This window comes from Bidens hawaiensis, unplaced genomic scaffold, assembly GCF_021521415.1.
Source record: "Bidens hawaiensis isolate Kalapana, Puna unplaced genomic scaffold, B.hawaiensis_p1.1 tig00035148_1, whole genome shotgun sequence".
NCBI lineage: Eukaryota > Viridiplantae > Streptophyta > Magnoliopsida > Asterales > Asteraceae > Bidens > Bidens hawaiensis.
The window spans coordinates 5,670-25,640 of NW_027505356.1; the positions used below are offsets into that span (position 1 = coordinate 5,670).

Here is a 19,971-nt window from a genome sequence, read left to right on the forward strand (position 1 = left end):
TTTCATATTTAATATATATAATAATAACTAGATTTTATCCCCCGTATTACGGGGGTTGTTTTACATTATTCGTTTTTAATATTTATATATGTATATTTGGATTTTAATTTTATTTATTGTAAGAAAGTTAATAATTAATATACTTGAGATTTGATGATGAAATGGTTTCACAAATAAATGATATGTTATAATCCGGTTTAAAAGCTATCTGTGTTTGGTGATACCCATTACCTGTTTAATTTCTTTATTATAAAATTGTTTCTTAATTATAAATAATATCTTTTTTTAAAATAAAATAGGATATTAATTTTTAGTATATTCCTATTTTATAGGATTTTCATATCAAATATTTGATGAGATTATTTTTTAATATAATGAGATGTTATAACCCGTTTAAGAGCTATCTGGGTTTGGTGAGACTTTTATCCGTGAATTCAGGTCAAATGCGTGAGAAGCCTTCATTTACAAATAAAGTAATCTGATGGCTTGAGAGAACGGTTGTTTTACATTTTTCGTTTTTTAATATTTATTTTTTGGATTTTAATTTTCTTTATTATAAGAAAGTTAATAATATACTTAGGGTTTGATGATGAAAGGGTTTCATAAATAAATGATATGTTATAACCCGTTTAAAAGCTATCTGGATTTGGTGACTCATGACCCGCTTATGTTTTTTACTATAAAATTGTTTATTAATTATAAATAATATCTTTTTCTTTTTAAATTGGATATTAAATTTTAGTATATTCCTATTTTGTAGGATTTTCATATCAAATAATTGGTAAGATTAATTTTTAATTTAATGAGATATAACCCATTTAAGAGCTATCTGGTTTTGGTAAGACCCATACCCATGAATTTGGGTTAAATCAATGAGATGTCTCCATTTAAAAATCAAGAAATCTGATGGCTTCCATAAAATGGAAGAGCGACCACATCGCGACGAATAGAATTTTTGGGTTTTCGTTTATAAATATTATAGATAGATTACTAGTCTATCCAACACACTGGTAGCTCTTTAGTCCCTTTGACTCATCTTTGAACTTTGTCCACTTTACTCCTTTGACTTTATACTTCACACACTCCATTTTTCTCCTTTCTTTCACGATTAAAGAATCTTGTGTATTTATACTAATATAATTTATTTGTATAATAAAAAAAATTCACGATTAAATAATTCTTATAAAAACGTTGCTATTTTAAAAAGACAAATTTTATTCTTCTTTCTCAATATTCTTAATGATTTGAAGTAAATAAAAGTCGAATCCGATGCTTTGCTTTCATATAGATTAATACGAGATGGGCATAGACGCCACTAGAATAAATTCATCCATCTTTAATTCTTTTGTGTTTTAATACATTTAACAGAATATATGCCCATTTAGAAAAGCAGTGGTGATCATAAAAGAACAATTGTGTATCTATGAATGAGCGATCGAGCGTGTGTTAAGTATGATATGCTAAAACAATTAAACACATAAAAACAAAAAGAAACATGCTAAACATTTTGTATCTAAATTAAACAATTTTTATTTATAAAACAAATTAAATATTATATCTGTTTCATTTATTATCCCTAACTCAATTTCGGGTAACATAATCACTAGAGTTGAAATTCTACCTTTTGATACGTAGCCAATCCAAAAGCTAATGGACTCATAAATGAACCAATTAGAAAAACACCAGCAATGCTAGAAAATGATCCAGTGTAAAAGAGCATAGCTTTCACTATTGTTGAAGTTACGAGGCCTTAAGTAATTGATGGAAATATCTCACCAGGTGGATCATGTGACAAAACATGCAAATATCTTATTTGAGTAACTTAAGCATTTTTAGACACTTTATATATTAGGACTATGTGTAGTGGGAGAGTTATGGGTAAAGTTATGATTCATAACTCTTTTCTATACCGCCCTCCTCAAAGTTATTGGTAAAGTTATTTGTTTAAAGTTATGTACATGACTTTGAAGGAAGGCGTTTTGTGAGAGAAGGAAAGAGAGAGAGGGGTAAAGATTGCATGAGAATTATAGGCTTTTTACAACTACGTTATTTTTTACATAACTCTTCAATACTTACTGGACCACCACGTGTCGCAAAACGCCTAGGTGTGGAAAGTTTTAACTGCACATGGTCTAGAACTCAATTTTCTGACATTTGGCTTGACAAATTTAAATTTACCTTGATTTAATGGTTTCATTGGTTTTTTCTTTAACACTTGTGTTTGTGCTCTTGTCACTTTTAAAAAGTAATTTTTATGTATGATATATCATATAACAAAACATATCCGACTATTATTATTATTATTATTATTATTATTATTATTATTATTATTATTATTATTATTATTATTATTATTATTATCTAGCTACTTGTTCCCAATTAATATATGTATGTGATTCAAATTAAATATGAAGAAGAAAGTAATATCAAACATATTGGTGGTAAGTAAAGCGAACGAATCTCCGGCTCTTGATAAGCAACAAAAGCTAAACCAAAATATGTTGAGATTTCACAAGTTCTCTTCAAATTTTTTCTTGTTCTTCATTTACTTCTCTTCCATTGTGAGATCCCATGTCTTCACTTACTTTGGATGCTCCCAAGAAAAATTCCAGCCAAACACCCCCTTTGAAACCAACCTCAACTCTCTACTATCCTCGTTTGTTTCCTCATCATCCCAAACCTTGTACAATAGCTTTGCCATCGGAAACGACACAAACGCCCCATTAAATTCTGCAGTTTATGGATTGTACCAATGTCGGGGTGACTTAAGGATACCCGAGTGCGCACAGTGCGTAAAATAAGCAGCTGCTCGTGTCGGGGTAGGGTGTCCTTACTCATATAGTAGTAGTTTGCAGTTAGAAGAGTGTCTAGTGAGGTTTGAGAATTATGATTTTCTAGGTAAGTTGGATACTAGCCTAAGGTTCAAGAAGTGTAGCAAAAGTGTTAGTCATGATGTTCAATCGCTAAATCGTCGCGATGATGTGTTGGCTGAGTTGGGTGAAGCTGATCAAGGGTTTAGGGTTAGTAGCTCGGGTTTAGTTCAAGGGTTTTCGCAATGTTTAGGGGATTTGAATCCGAATGATTGCAGTTCTTGTCTTGAAGAGGCTACCTCCAAGTTAAAAACCTTATGTGGATCATCACTGGCTGGTGATGTTTTCTTGGCTCAATGTTACATGAGATATTGGACTCCTGGTTACTATGATTCACCTTCAACTACAAATTTCTAACTCCTAACATGTATTTTGTTTTACTTAAATTCTGTTTACAAGGTTTTGTTTTATTTATCGACCAAAATATGTTTTTTAAAAGTTTATTGAGTAAGCACCCGGATGGCCCGTATGGTATGTTCATATTTTACTTTTGGCCCCTAACTTTTAAAACTGCATTACTTGTCTAAACTTTTGCATAAACGTAACATAAATTGCCCCTGACATAAATGGAGGTTAACCTTTTTTTGTTAAGTGGTGTGAAATTACTAACATACAATTTTTATTAAAATATAAATTAAAAAACCTAAAACTAAAATAATATATATGTTAAGTTGTTAATTTTTGAACCCATTTTTATTTATGTTTGCTTGATAAAATTGGGGTTTTAATCACGTTGTAGGATCATCCGATGATGACGATGTGGGAAAAACAATTGCCATAATTGTTGGTGTCGTGGGAGGCGTTGCGGCTTTTATCGTACTTCTTTCATTTTGTGGAAAATCAGGAGGTACTTAACTTTTAATGTCAGCAACAAACAAGAAATATTAACAATCAGCCTAACAACTTTTTGACATGATTTATCTTAAAATATAAGGTAAAAAAGATAAATGTTACTTCTTCAACTTATGATTGCTTTAAAAAACCAATGTTATATTTCAGGTTAGCAAAGTCGATGGGTACATCTCAAGACGAGTTTGAAGAAAAACGAGCATCGAGACCTTTAACTTTGTTTTTTATCAATACAGGTATAGTTACGTCAATTTTATCATGATATCTATAACAACTTATGATGTTAACAGTAGATTTTAACTAAAGTTGAATCATACTCTTTAATTCATATGCTGTTTGGAAAACAATATTTTTCGGATAGGTGTTATTAGTCATTGTCACGCATCATGTCAATATTTTAACTAATTTTAACAATTTACAAACTTGGGTCATTTGACATGTTTGCCATTGAATAAATGGGGCATGCTCTAAACTTAAATGTCCACTATTCAATAGATCATTGGCGGAGCTATAATATAATTTCAGGGTTAGCGAAAAAAGTTTTAACTGAACATTAAGAAAATTTTATTTTACCCGTTTCAAGATACGGGCGTCCGCTTTCGCATTTCGCATATACCAAAGGCTTTATACACGTGTACTGGGGCTCGATAACGTGTTTTGCACGTACCGGGGCTTGGTAAAGCGTTTTGGGCGTACCGGCGTCAGGTAACGCGTTTCGCTCGTGTAGGCACCTGATTACGCATTTTTTTGCGTCCTGTGCTCGGTTTCGCGTTACGCCCATACTGATCGGGTTACCTGTTTCACATGTACTAGCATTTCACGTATACTAGCGCCCGGTTACTAGTTTCACGCGTAAGGGGGTTCGGTAACACGTTTAGCTCATGCAGGCGCGTAGTTACGCATTCCGCCCTTCTTGGGCCCGGTTTCACGTTACTCGTGTACCTGCGCCGGTTACCCGTTTGGCGCATGTCAGCGCATGGTTGCCCGTTTTGTGCGTACCGACGCCTGGTAACACGTTTCATCGTACCTTCACCCGGTTATTTAGCTTGGGATTTAAAGTTTTAATTAAATAATAGGCTTTTAATCATCTTGGCCTTTTAATAAACTTTGAACGATGAAATTTTGGGTTTTAAAATTTTGAGAGGCAACGTAATATAATTTTACAGGGTTAACGTAATACATAAAACGTAACAAATAAATAAGATTTTCACTTCGCCGTAGAAGTTGAGGGGTAGCACCTACCATTGAGGTGGATTTGTCCCTGCAACACATTTAGGCAACTTACAACTTTTCAGCTCATTTACGACCTATTTAATTAGTTTACAATTTGGTTATAACCCATTTCCAACCCATCAACATGTTGGGCAATAGATTACGTTAGTCATGATCGGATAATTAGATTACATATATTGTCTGAATAGAGTTAGTGTTGACGTTTTTCATACGAATAAACATTGTGTGGTGCTTATGCATTACTTTAACCCGTCAATCTAACTTAAAGAGTTACGGTTTTCACCTGTTAAAAGAAAATATAGTGTTTAATTAAATGATTTGAACCAATCATTTATTTTAATTTTATAATATAAAGTGAGGAACTCTTTTGTTAATTCTAGGGGTAAGCACTGCATGCATGTAAGTAAAGAATCGCACGTCAATGTAATTTCTAAACATGCAAAAGTCATGTTATCAAAATATGAATACAAATATAGTTGTAGCCCCATTAATCGTTATCATATGGTGAACTAGTTTATTCATATTTATATTTATTAGGAGTAAACAATTATAATGTTAAAAGATACAAGGGTGATGCTTTTAGAAGCGCATGTGATGGTCTTCTTTATAACTTTTTTTGTGTTGTTTGGATGTAATCAATGTAAGTTCTCATTAACTTACCAACATATTGTGTCGAGTATTTTAAATAAAACATCACAGTTATTATTAATTTATTTATAGATTTAATTGTATGTTTATTTATTTACTGTAGCGGGAATATATGAACAAAGTGACGTTATAGTATTCGGAGTTTCACCGCCAAAAGATTGTTCAGTACACTGTATTGAGGCTGGTCCTCAATTTTGTTGTTGTAACAAAATTGATTGGAAGTGTTACCCGTTTAAAGATGATTGAGTGGCATATTGCTTAGCTTCTAGGAAAAGTTGTTGCCAACCTAAGTGAAAACGAGTGTGGTGATTTGTAAACGTGACATAAGAGTTGTGCTCGATAAATAACTGAGTGTATTAAAAATTAAGTATATATAATAAAAAAAATTGTATCTTAGTCTACACTATGTTTGACCGGCATGACTTTCTTCAAGTGTTTGTGTTTATGCGTGCATGCACGCACGCATATTATATTGGTGTATATCTACATCTACATCTACATCTACATCTACATATTCTAATAAAGTAAAATAATTGGGACACTTGTCATGTTTTGGTTAATTCTCACAATTTTTTCCATTCAAAACTAATATACCCTAATAAATCAATAATTATTCACTTTCCTTTTACACTATATTTATAAAATATCTATATATTTTTATAAATATAAATATTAACATATTATTTTACTATATATTTCAAAATACTTGGTGAATTCCAAAAATCAACAACAAATCATGTTTATCAAATGAAAATTGTTTCGGGTTTTTTGTGGAAGTTAAATTTGATTTTATAGGTCAAAAGTTGGTAAATAGATTGTTTGGTACAAGTTAACTACATTTAGGTCAAAAAATTTTACGGATGGAAAATGAAAATTTTGTGTATTTTTAAAAGTTTGAGGATGCAAAATAGATTTATCGTCAAATTTGTTATGGGTTCAAAGTGTTGACTTTAAAATGTCAAAAGTATGAAAGTTAGAATTTTAAACATGATTCGGGTTTCAAGTTTATTTTTAAGGGCATTTTTTGAAATAATCAAAAGGTTCGGGATTTGACAAATTGACTATTTTCCCTCAACTATTAAAACTTAAGAAAAGATTGCAAACACTTTTGACATGTCACCCCCATGCCTATCGGTGCTTTTAACTTTTATCAAATTTCAAATATTTATGTCAACGTTAATTTTTCCTTCAATGGTGATCAGAACGTTGTGTGGGAAGCAATCATGCAAAATTATGCTCAAATGAAACAAAATATTCAAAAAATTGAATGGGTTAAAATGTTATTTTTTATGTTGTCATTATGACAAAGTCGAAAAGCCCTCTGAAACTTATCAACATCTTTTTTATGGTGTAGCTCAGAAAAACATAGTTTTTGAAGAACATTAATTGTTACAATTTAATATCCTACTTTCCTTTAATGGGTGATAAATTGATGAATATATCAATAAAGGTAACGTCTCTTTTGTATTTAGGCTGAGTGGTTAGAACTACTATCGCATGAGAAGTCTTATTTTCGAAATTGGTTCATAATCAAAATTCTTTCAATTATACATATATGACACCGAGAATGAATTTTTCAATAGAAATAAGCATTCTCGAGTACGATTTTGCACGAACATTTTTTTATTAAGTTCATTTAAAAAAACCATTTTGTGATATAAATAAAATCAATTTATGTACACATTGTATAGATACAAGCATAGATGTAATACATTTTTTTCATATACGCTATGTAATTATTTGTTTTACTTATAATTTTATAATTTGAATTATCCCGTGTGTAACACGGGCTCTAAAACTAGTATATATAATAATACTAGATTTTATTCCCGTATTACGTGAGTTGTTTTACATTATTCGTTTCTAATAGACAGAATTACAGAAATTGTCCTTTATGTTTGTCCTGAATTTGATTGCTTGTCCTTTATCTTCGAAATTGATCTGCTTATCCTTTACGTTTCCAAATCCAACAACATTTGTCCTTTAACCATAAATCATTTAGTTTTTCTTGTTAAGTTAGATCATGTACCTTGTACACGAGTTACCGATTTATTATAAACAAGTATTTTAACAAATGTAACTCCCTCTCTCTCCCCCCACCCCCAACTGAGGCATTGGTCATGGTCTAAAAGATATTTTAGAAGCTCATAAAGGTCCATTTACTGGCCACGGCCATAAAGGCATATATGAGATCCTAACAGCGTCATGGCATGCTCAATTATCGCTTAACCTGGCTATGTTAGGCTCTTTAACCATTGTTGTAGATCACCATATGTATGCCATGCCCCCTTATCCATATCTAGCTATTGACTATGGTACACAACTGTCATTGTTCACACATTATATATGGATTGGTGGATTTCTCATAGTTGGTGCTGCTAGCCTGCTACCACCTGTAACACCCCGGCTAAAGCGGAAACGCCTGAGTGTGACGTACAGATTGCTCAAACATACGTGACACTATTAGGTGACCATAATAACATTATTTCATTTAAATCTTCATGTAACACAAGTTTATCAAATAATACAAGTTGTAACAAATAAATAAACAAAAGAATAAGGTTTCTTTGAATATTCTATAAACATGCTATGTGTCTTCTAACTTTCATCATCGTACCTTTACACCTGTAACATATGTATAAAATAAAGGTAAGCTATAAATATAGCTGGTGAGTTTCCACAATTTAAATACGTACATAAAAACCATACAACTCATAGACATGTGATAAACGAGCAAGTAAGCCCTTTCCAGTTGGTAACAACCAACGTACTCTGGATTATGAGGCCCTTTTCCACTCGATGCAGATAGACCGGAGTGCAAAGGGGGGGCGTATGATCATACTTAATGAGGCTTCCCAGTCGTGCAATTAATATTCGTGCAAGTAATACAAGTAGCACACAAGTCCATATACGAATTGTAATTTTGTAATAGAAGAAACAATGCTTGAATTTTCATAAGGATATATATGCTACCCCAAAACATTAAAATATTAAAAAGGGGTGGTGAAAAACTCACCTTAGTATTGAAGCAAAAAGGAGAAATCGAAAGCGTTGAAAAAAATGGCAAACAACCGAACGCGTCACGAAAGCCGAAACAAGCGGTCTGCACTAACTAAATTGAGTAAAACGAGACTTAATCGATAACCGTACAAGATTGCTTTATTGTATAACTTATAAGGGATATTTTATATTATTTTATATTCTTGATTATAATATTGTTATTTATGTTTTAACGACAATTCGTTTATTAATATGATTTAAATATTCTAACGGCGGGAAAATGAAGCTTACACGTTCGAAATACTTGAACTATTGTCTATAAGTCGTAAATATAATTATTGCATTAACGAAACGATTTTTAGTAAATTAAAGTTTACGTTACAATTGGTAAACGATTTTTAATTATGGTTTACAAGAACAAGAAACTCGGTTTTTAAGTGTGAAATGGTGAGATATATTTTATAGTTAATTTACATAATTTCTATTTAATTTAAGAAAGTTTTTTATAAATTTATTTTGAATTTTAATGGATTAAAGTGATTAATTAATTATTATAAACTGATATTAAATAATAATAAAATAAAATAAAAAAAATGTGACTGACCCGGGTTTCAAACCCGGTTGGTCCAGATATCATATTCGTAAATGTCACGATTTAATTGCTTAAAGGACTGACCCAAGGTTTCGAAGCCGGGTCTAGGTGGTGTAAGACCAGCAAGTTAACCAGTGGACCAGTGTTCATATTCAGTTAAAACATGGAGAATATTTTATATATAAACACATCTAACAAGTCATCTTCTTCCTTGGAAGAACTGGTTCATGAATGAAGTAATAACCTTAGGGGTTTTGTTCAGTGGCAGAAAAATAATATTTGGCATAATTTAATTACCCGCTATCGTATTGTTTTGATGGAGAAAGGGACCTCGCCGGAGCCGAAGCTTCATGCTTGATTACGGCCGGATTAAAGAAAATTGAGAGTGATTGAGAGGTGTGAGCGAGTTGTGATGGAGCTTAGGCTCCTATTTATACTAATTTGTGGAGCGTGTACTCGTCAATTTGGTTAATGGTGATTCCGTGATTTCCGGCGACGATTACGGGTTTATTTACGGCGAATAAACGCAATTAACTTGGTCTTTATGATATAATATCGATGACATAACGCATTAAACAACTTTTACGGGTTAAAGATCGAGGATTTAAGGGTGTTTGGGGTTCTCCGGCACCGCCACCGGCGACATGGCCGGAAAAACGGGATTGGGACGGGGGTTGGGTTTAAGTTATTATAATATTAATATATTTTAAATATATTTACAATAAGGCCCTTAAACTTTGGTAATCTTTTAAAAGAGAAATTAAATATAATTTCATAATAAACCTTGAACTTTGAAATATATTAGAATGAAATTCAAATTTATATTATTAGAATATTTTCGTATTAAACCCGTATAATTTGGAAATTGATTAAATAGAAGCTTTAAGTCATCGGAGTTTCGATTTTTTTAAGCAAATTTAAAGAAGGAAACGAACGAACAAAATTCCTCGGAAATATTATATTAATAATAAACGGTGAACAAAACACATTGAAACGAAACTTGAGAATATAGTAATATATATTTATATTCTTTAAAAACAAAAGAAAACCGAAAATTTGAAATGGGTCATATTTTCAGATTTGAAAAGTAACGAATGTTACACCACCACCAACCTCAACCCACCACTATACCAAATTAGTCATGAACCAATCCAAATTAATTATCATAACACTCACTACTAGAAAAAAGACTTTTTAATGGCACGCATTACGTATCATTAAAGAGCACTTATGACACGCAAATGCATGTCATTGAAGGCCTCGTCATAAATAGTATGTCGCGTTTTCACGTGTCATGTTTAATGGCACTTGTCTATGACACACGTTTTTACATGTATTTATGACACACTTTCATTACTAGTATTTACGACACCAATTAACGACATGTCCAAATGCACGTCATCGTATAACTTTTTTAAATTTTTATTTATCTATTATTATTATTTTGCATAATTACTGAAATTACCATTAATGACTCAAAATATAGCAGCAAAAATATACATTCCATTTCTAAATTAAGCATCCGAAATCAAAAGATTACGTATATTCCTCAAGTTAACAAAAGTATCGGTTAATATTTAATATCATGCATATCAATAACGAAATACAAACTGAGTCGTGTACGCCGACCATTCTCGAACCACATCGAAATCCGCCTCCATGTATTCGTGTTTGCCTCTCCCAACCTAAGACGAAAATTAAACAAAGACGAAAATTAAACAAAGAAAACGTTATGAAATTTGGAGAAACCAATTGTTGTTCTTAATCCATCTCTTACTATCATTCAAAGCAAGCACACATTTCAAAACCTTTATTACTTGTTACACAATCTTTATTAGCAACGTTCACGTTTCGGTTTTGACGGTTTTGGGATATTAAAAACCGAAACCGAATCGTTGAAAATTGAAACCGAACAAAACTAAACCGTTCCTAACAGTTTGCTCCCGGTTTGGTTTCGCCGGTTTAAGCTTATCGTGCTTATAAAAAAGTAAACTGTTTAAACTGAATATAAAAAATGTCGAGCTCTTAAAAGATGAACATGCGTCTTGACTTATGGTTCAAATTTTCCAAAAAATAGTATGCAACGAAATCCATAAAAGTCATTCACTCAACATGATTTATGAACTTAATGGTTAAACAAATTTTGCATATTTATTAAACCTAATATGAAATATAAACTATCAAATATATGTATACGATTTGGGCAATTGCACGGTTTCAAACTGAACCATGAACACCTCTAAACTTTATCATGAGAATCAATTGTCCAAATGACCAATTTGCCCTTTATGCAAAAGTCAACAGGGTTAAATATTAGCAATCAACCTAACAACCTTTTTACAAGATTTATCTTAAAATATAAGGTAAAAAAGATTAACGTTACTTCTTCAACCTATGATAGCTTTAAAAATCGTTGTTATATTTCAGGTTAGCAAAGTCGATTGGTACATCTCAGGACGAGTATGAAGAAAAACGAGCATCGGGACCTTTAACTTTGTTTTTTATCGATACAGTTATAGTTACGTCAATTTTATCATAATATCTATAACAACTTATGATGTTAACAGTAGATTTTAACTAAAGTTGAATCATACTCTTTAATTCATATGCTGTTTGGAAAACAATATGTTTCGGATAGTGTTATTCAGAGGCAGACATAGCATATCACTAGGGGTAGCCTCCACTACCCCTCAACTTTTCGCCGGTAGTACAAATGTTTTATGTTTTGGTCGGTTTTCGTATTTTACTACCCCTGAAAAAATATAACGTTACCCCTGTTTGTTTAAAACCCAACCAAATTAAAAGCCGAAACCAATTAAAGTCCAACCAAATTTAAGCACAAACTAAATGAAATCATTTGTTTGTTTTTCCTTTATGCCTAAACGTTTGGTTTTGGTTGGACATCAACATTTAACAAACAAAGTTTCATTCAGTCGTGGCTTCCACCCACACTGCCCCAACCCCTGCATGATGCTGCCGAGTAGCCAACGGTCAGTGCTCCTTCAGTCCCTCACTCCCTCGTCTACGGTTTGAATTATACTTGTTCAATTTAGGTATTCTTCTACTTTCTGCTTAAAATTGTAATTGCTTATTTGTTTATATAAATTGTTAATTTGGAATTGTTTATGGGCAATTAAATGATTTTTTTAACAGTGAACTTCTTTTAGTTTTTGTTGTCTTTAGGATTTGAACACAAGACCTCCTCTCCAAACCCAGGTGTTTTAAAGGCTTTGTCTTTAGCAATGGAGCACCACCCCATTAGTAACAATTGAATGATTGATTATGGTTTGTTGGATATTGGATAATATAAATTGAAATTTCTAGTTGATTAGGGATTTAAGGTTTATGTGTAAAGTGAAATTGACTATAGATCTATGGTTTAAATTTGTCCCTTCTAAAATTAGGGAAGTTAGAAGATGAAACAACAAAGTCTTATTAGCAATCTTTTTAAACGAAAATTACAAGAAAATGATGATGTTGGTCCAAAGGTAAGTTAAAAGAAAAAAACTATTGTATGAAATATCATAAAAAAAATTCGGTTATTGTATGAAATACGGTAAAAAAAAAACGTTACCCCTAAGATTATGGTCTAGATTCACCACTGGTTTTATTAGTCATTGTCACGCATGATGTCAACATTTTTTCATCAATTGTAACATTTTACTAACTTGGGTCAGTTGACATGTTTGCCATTGAATAAATGGGTCATGCTCTAAGCTTAAATATGCATGCTAGTCAAATGGCGGATCTATAACATATATTTAGGGATAGCGAAAAAAAGTTTTAACCACACATTAAGAAAATTTTATTTTACCTGTTTCAAGAGTGCGTGCGTCTGGTTTTCGCATTTCGTGTATACCAAAGGATTTTTACACGTGTACCGGGCTCGGTAAAGCGTTTTGCGCGTACCGGCGTTAGGTAATGTGTTTCGCTCGTGCAGGCCGACACCCGGTAACACGTTTCGCTCATATAGGCGTGTAGTTACGCATTTCGCGCTTTTCGGGCATGGTTTTGCGTTACTCGCGTACATGCGCCGGGTTATCCGTTTGACGCATGCCAGCGCATGGTTGCCCGTTTAGTGCGTACCGACGCCTGGTAACACGTTTCACGCGTACCTTCGCCCGGTTATTTAACTTGGGATTTAAATTTTAATTAAATAATAGGCTTTTAATCATCTTGGGCTTTTAATAAACTTAAAACGACGAAATTTTGGGTTTTAAAATTTTGAGGGGCAGCGTAATATAATTTTATAGGGTTAACGTAATACATAAAACGTAACAAATAAAAAAGATTTCATTTCGCCGTAGAAGTTGAGGGGTAGCGAGTGATACCCCTGCCATTGAGTTGGATCCATCCATGCAACACGTTTAGGCAATTTACAACTTTATTATAACTTCACTACTAGAAAACTGATAGGGTTGTGACACTAAATTGTGTCGGAAATGCGTAGCAAACGACCGATTCCGACACATTTTGCGCGTCAGAAAAACCACCGTCGGAAATTCCCTTGTGACACAATTCTGACGCAAATTATGACACAATTTCGACACATTTTTTTGTCTCAATTTTCCGAAACTTTTCCGACACTTTTTAATAGGGTTAAATAATTATAATTACCATATTAATAATACCGTATATTTATAAATACGGTATTATTTTTTAGTGTTGCAACGCAATTCCGACACATACATGAATTATTTTCTGACACAATTCCGACGCATATATAAAATGTTTTCCGACACAATTCCTACACATATATAAAATGTTTTCCGACACAATTCCTACGCATATATAAAATATTTTCCGACACAATTCTTACACGTATATAAGTTATTTTCCGACGCAATTCCGACACATTTATTTTTTTAATATAAAAAAAATACATATACATATACTATATACACACACGTATATGTATATGTCTAAAATTAGTCTATCAAATATAATCACAAAACAACTTTTACTATTTAAAAATCAAATATAATCAAAGTCGTTACAAATCCAAAATAAACTAAATATGTCTAAAATAGTCTACCAAAAACTAATACCAAGAAACGAATCCAGTATAAACTAAATATGTTTAAAATAGTCAACCAAAAAATAATACCAAGAAACGAAAGGTTATGGCCTCTTCTACACCTCTTTGTGTCGCTTCATCGATTGTTATTGCATTCCTTAAACTCTTGCTCTCATATTAACTTCCATTTGAACTTGAATCTATAAATTTGTTAAACCTATAATAATTAGTAAACAAACACATAATAACTATATTAATAACAATGATGATAGTAACAATAACAACAAACCTTTTGTATACTAGGAAAATTCTACAAATTATGAGTCGCGTGTATGCCAGGAAAATTTGCCACAACACCCTGCATCCTTGCATTTATTTGACAAAAGATGGTTAGATTAATAATATAAGTTTTAACACCACTATGATAATAAACAATCGAAAGTGGATATACCATGTAAAAAATCTCAAAACAATTTTGTAGTGTATACAACAACCACCAATGTTCTTAACAATAAAATTCATCTTCATCTAAAGAGTTTATGAATCAACCAATTATAATTCACAAACAAACTACTAACTTGAAGAAACACTAACCGGACCCCGGGCAGATTACTGGTAACCTGGGGGTTAGATAGATGTTTCCCACGAGAGGTTAGACCCTTGGAAGATGGTTCTTCTGATAACCTGCAAAACAGACACCGTGAGCTCGTCACTGAGAAGGGGGGGGGGGGGGTTCCTCCTTGTGACCACCCTCCGGCGTGAGAATCAGACTAGATTGCTCTTTAAATATAAAAGTATATTAAGAGATTGCTAGAGCAGATATCAGGTATAATATGATGATAATGTAGTAAGATATGATAAGATGAGATGGTCACACCATTTGTGGTATTTATAGCCGAAGGTAGGTTTCCAAAGAGGTATGGCCGGCTGCAACAGTGTTCCTGTTCCACCAACAGTAGCCTACGCACGTGCCCTGCTGGTAGTTGGTGGGTAGGTAGCGGCTGATAGTGACCAGGCCTGCTGTATACTATTCCTGTTCCACCAACTGACGGCTACGCACGTGGTATGGCAGTAGTTGGTGAGTAGGCAGCGGCTAATAGTGACATACAGTGCAGGAGCATGCTGCTCGCCATACTGTTGTCAATAAGCTGTCGTATCTTTAGTCAGATCTTTTTCCCATACCTCGTCAGGTACAGTACATAAGATCTTCCTGTATCGTACGGACTGGCTTATTTGGGCGGGAGTATTCCCCCTCCCGCCCTTGTGCGGGATTGTTCCCGGCTTCGCTCATTCCTTCAGGTGACACTGAGTGATTGAGAGCTAGGTGCCTTGTGCGTGTAGCCTTGCTGCGCGGGTGGCCTTCCCTGATGGCTTGTATCCGAGGCTGCGGGAACAGGCGGAGTCCTTCACCATCGGGAGGCATTTCCTGCGGGACCAGCTTGCGTACTGCGCGTAAGGACGTCACGTCTCTGAGCATGGTTGGTCCTGCGGATCCAGTTGGTTTCTGCGCAGACGTCCCTCTTTTAGGTGAGTCTTGCGGGTCCAACTGGGCTTTGCTGGGACCTACCTCTTCAGATGCTAAGCTTGTTTGTTACAAACCTGCAGGGTCTCTTATACCAATATTTTTTATTGATAAACTTCTAGAAAGAGAAGCTACCATTGTCTCGCTTAATAATCATGGATGCTTATTCTGAAAATTAAATATTAATATTTCATCTCTGATGCACTCTGTGAATTGGAATGCAATAGTAATAGAAGCATGGAATTAGAAAGGAAATTCTAAATTATATTTAGCCAATTTTTTGAGTGTTAGAAGATGTTGCAATTTAGACTTTTTGATAAGTTTCATGATCATTGTTGCAGTTGCAGGGTGTTTACATTACATTTGGTAGCTTTGAGTCTGTGATAAGCGTATTACTTGTGATAGTCATGGTATTCATGGACATGTCCAGCCTTTGATTGGTATATCACACAAGCAGCAGACAATTTATAAGCTTTTGATAAAGGTATGTGGTTTTAGATCCAATAGTTTGAATGGACAAATTTAATTTGATTACCTTCAATTTACTTACAACTGATCGTTTAATTGTGAGTAATATATGAACTGTTGGTTGTAAACGTGTGAAGTATACTTACTTGGAACATAAATTGTTTATTAGTTAGTAGGTCCCAGCAAAGCCCAGTTGGACCCGCAAGACTCACCTAAAAGAGGGACGTCTGCGCAGAAACCAACTGGATCCGCAGGACCAACCATGCTCAGAGACGTGACGTCCTTACGCGCAGTACGCAAGCTGGTCCCGCAGGAAATGCCTCCCGATGGTGAAGGACTCCGCCTGTTCCCGCAGCCTCGGATACAAGCCATCAGGGAAGGCCACCCGCGCAGCAAGGCTACACGCACAAGGCACTTAGCTCTCAATCACTCAGTGTCACCTGAAGGAATGAGCGAAGCCGGGAACAATCCCGCACAAGGGCGGGAGGGGGAATACTCCCGCCCAAATAAGCCAGTCCGTACGATACAGGAAGATCTTCTGTACTGTACCTGACGAGGTATGGGAAAAAGATCTGACTAAAGATACGACAGCTTATTGACAACAGTATGGCGAGCAGCATGCTCCTGCACTGTATGTCACTATTAGCCGCTGCCTACTCACCAACTACTGCCATACCACGTGCGTAGCCGTCAGTTGGTGGAACAGGAATAGTATACAGCAGGCCTGGTCACTATCAGCCGCTACCTACCCACCAACTACCAGCAGGGCACGTGCGTAGGCTACTGTTGGTGGAACAGGAACACTGTTGCAGCCGGCCATACCTCTTTGGAAACCTACCTTCGGCTATAAATACCACAAATGGTGTGACCATCTCATCTTATCATATCTTACTACATTATCATCATATTATACCTGATATCTGCTCTAGCAATCTCTTAATATACTTTTATATTTAAAGAGCAATCTAGTCTGATTCTCACGCCGGAGGGTGGTCACAATGAGGAACCCCCCCCCCCCTTCTCAGTGACGAGCTCACGGTGTCTGTTTTGCAGGTTATCAGAAGAACCTTCTTCCAAGGGTCTAACCTCTCGTGGGAAACATCTATCTAACCCCCAGGTTACCAGTAATCTGCCCGGGGTCCGGTTAGTGTTTCTTCATTGGCGCCATCCGTGCGTAAAGCTAGAACTTTATTTTTTTCCAGTTTTTTCAAACTTCTACGAAGATGGTTAGAGAAATTCCGGTAACCACAACCCCAGCTACTGGGGTGAATACCGGTAACACAGTTTTTACAAACACTACCCCGGTTACCCAAGCCGGGGCAAGTGAAGTAAATTTTACGAACACTACCCCAGCTACTCAAGCTGGGGCAAGTGCAGTAAATGATCGCCTACTGGGATCCACTGATACCCAGTTTGAGAAACGAAGACTCCCCCGCCAAACTCTCGATGAAGTTAAGGCATGGGCGGAGGCACGACAAAAGGAATTCCAGGCTGAGTTGGACGAACGCTTGCGTTCCATACAACAGGCCGACGAATTCGAATACTGGGAGGATGACCCGGAGGAATCCGACTCCGACGCGAACCCTCGCCATAGGGCAAAAGGGAAGCGTAAGGAAATGGAATCCCAACCGAAAAGGCATTTTGGACAAGCCTTCAATCCAAAAAGCACAGGTGGAAGTCCACGAGACTTCTCCAAAACCTTCAGACCAAACATTGCAAATGCAGGAACGTCCAAGTTTGCAAGGGACATTGCGGAAGCAATCGCCCCAAAGAGTGCCAAACAAATGCCTAACATAGGCACATATGACGGTATATCTGATCCAGACGATCATTTGAACAGGTTCATAGCGGGGGCAACCGTCAGCAATTGGACGGAACCCACCTGGTGCTACATGTTCCAAATGACGCTTGTTGGGGCTGCTAGAGCTTGGTTTGATCGTCTACCGGTCAATCACATCTACGACTGGGCAGACTTCCAGCAGAAGTTTAGCCAACACTTCAGCCAGCAACGGAAGTATACCGAGGAGCAATGGACAATCCTCAAATGCATACGAGAAGAAGATGAATCTCTGCCAAACTTCATCACTCGCTTCAACTCAAAGAAGCTAAGTTTGGGCAATATCAGCGAAGATCTTGTTCGCGCTGCCTTCATCCAGGGCGCGCATGACCCAGAGCTCATCCGCACCCTAACGGGTAAAGATGGCATGCCATCCACATTGGATGCCATCATGACAGCAGCAAAACGCTATGCGGAAACGGAGAAGCAACTGGGTAGAGATCTCCCCCAGAGCACAAACCTCTACACTCAGAAAACGAGAGAAGACAACGTCCTCACCGCCCGATTAAATAAAAAGCGGAAGCTAGGCATTTGGCAGTCAAGGGTAAACTTTGACACCTCATCCGGCTTGCAACATCGATTGGGCGGAAGGGATAACGTACATCCGCACCGGAACTCCAGATGGACGCCACTCACCAAGAGCGTCACTGAGATATTCGCTACTGAAGAGCTCCCATGGCCAAAGCCTCCAATAATCCGACATCGTCATGATGCTGATCGGAGCAAATACTGTGACTTTCACAAGACAAAAGGGCACAACACTGAAGAATGCATAGACGTAAAAGACATGGTCGAAGCATTTGTCAGAGATGGGACGCTCGCGCACCTCGTGGCGCAATAAAGGTTGAGCAGGCGGGTGCGTGTAGAACCTCAGCTGGGGAAAACACGAATAAAAGTTCCAGCTTCAATGTCGAGACTACATGCTGCGTAAAGAACGAGACCCCGAACCAGGTGCGTATCGGCTCGATGGCACTCCCATCCCAACATGGAAGGGAGCTCATTTACACAATTTGCATGTAAATCAATTCCAATTTGTAAAGAAAAGGCCAAGAGCCACTTCTAATGGAAATGATTCTCTTTAAGAACATCGAAGCTGATGATTTTACATTTATACTTTTCTGAACACTAATATGCCGGTTTTCACCGCATCATTACGTGAAGTCGTTGCGTGGGAAAGCGGTCCTACCCGCACGAACCCAATAACGTGGCAAACCTTCACGCAGGTCAGTTGAAGGGGAAGAGTTCAATTATCCCATTAAATGAAAGTGCAGGTCTATCCGCATGAATCATTAAAGGAAACTGAACACTAACCTATTGACAACCGCGCGTCGAACGGTTCAAAACAATTCTTAAAAAGGATGAGGAAAACCTACACGCAGGTCAGATAAGGGTAAAGTTTTGCCATCCTACTAAGTGCAAGTGACGGTTCTACCCGCACAATCACGAAAGAGGAAGCAAAACTTCACACCTATTATCAACCACGTTCAAAGGTTAACTTATCCTCAAAGGATGAGGAAAACCTACACGCAGGTCAGATAAGGGTAAAGTTTTGCCATCCTACTAAGTGCAAGTGACGGTTCTACCCGCACAATCACGAAAGAGGAAGCAAAACTTTAACCCATTATCAACCACGTTCAACAGGTTAACTTATTCTAAACACTTGGAAAATTGCTAATTTAAACTAAGTATGCAAGTCATAAGTTTATAAAGCAAGGAACCCAAAGAAGGAAATAACAATCTTATACGCAAAAAGATTTATATTTCACAAATGAATTATTACAAGAATTGGCTGGGTAACTACCCGCCTACGAAAAGAAAATAAATACATCTGTACAAGACTATCCTAGCAATGGGAAGGGATCTTCAGGATCAGGCTTCAGGGCCACTTCCACTTGGACCAGCACCGTCAGTAGAGCGTGGCTGTTCAAGGTAAGC

The 19,971-nt window shown here is 35.9% G+C and overlaps 1 pseudogene across 1 annotated transcript; it reads left to right on the plus strand.

Annotated features, from left to right (window-relative positions):
- Positions 1 to 2,498: 2,498 nt before the first annotated feature.
- Positions 2,499 to 11,669, plus strand: LOC143612648 (plasmodesmata-located protein 8-like; annotated as a pseudogene). Its single transcript, XR_013149977.1, has 3 exons — positions 2,499 to 3,213; positions 3,610 to 3,717; positions 11,620 to 11,669. The product of XR_013149977.1 is annotated as a plasmodesmata-located protein 8-like (transcript).
- Positions 11,670 to 19,971: the final 8,302 nt, after the last annotated feature.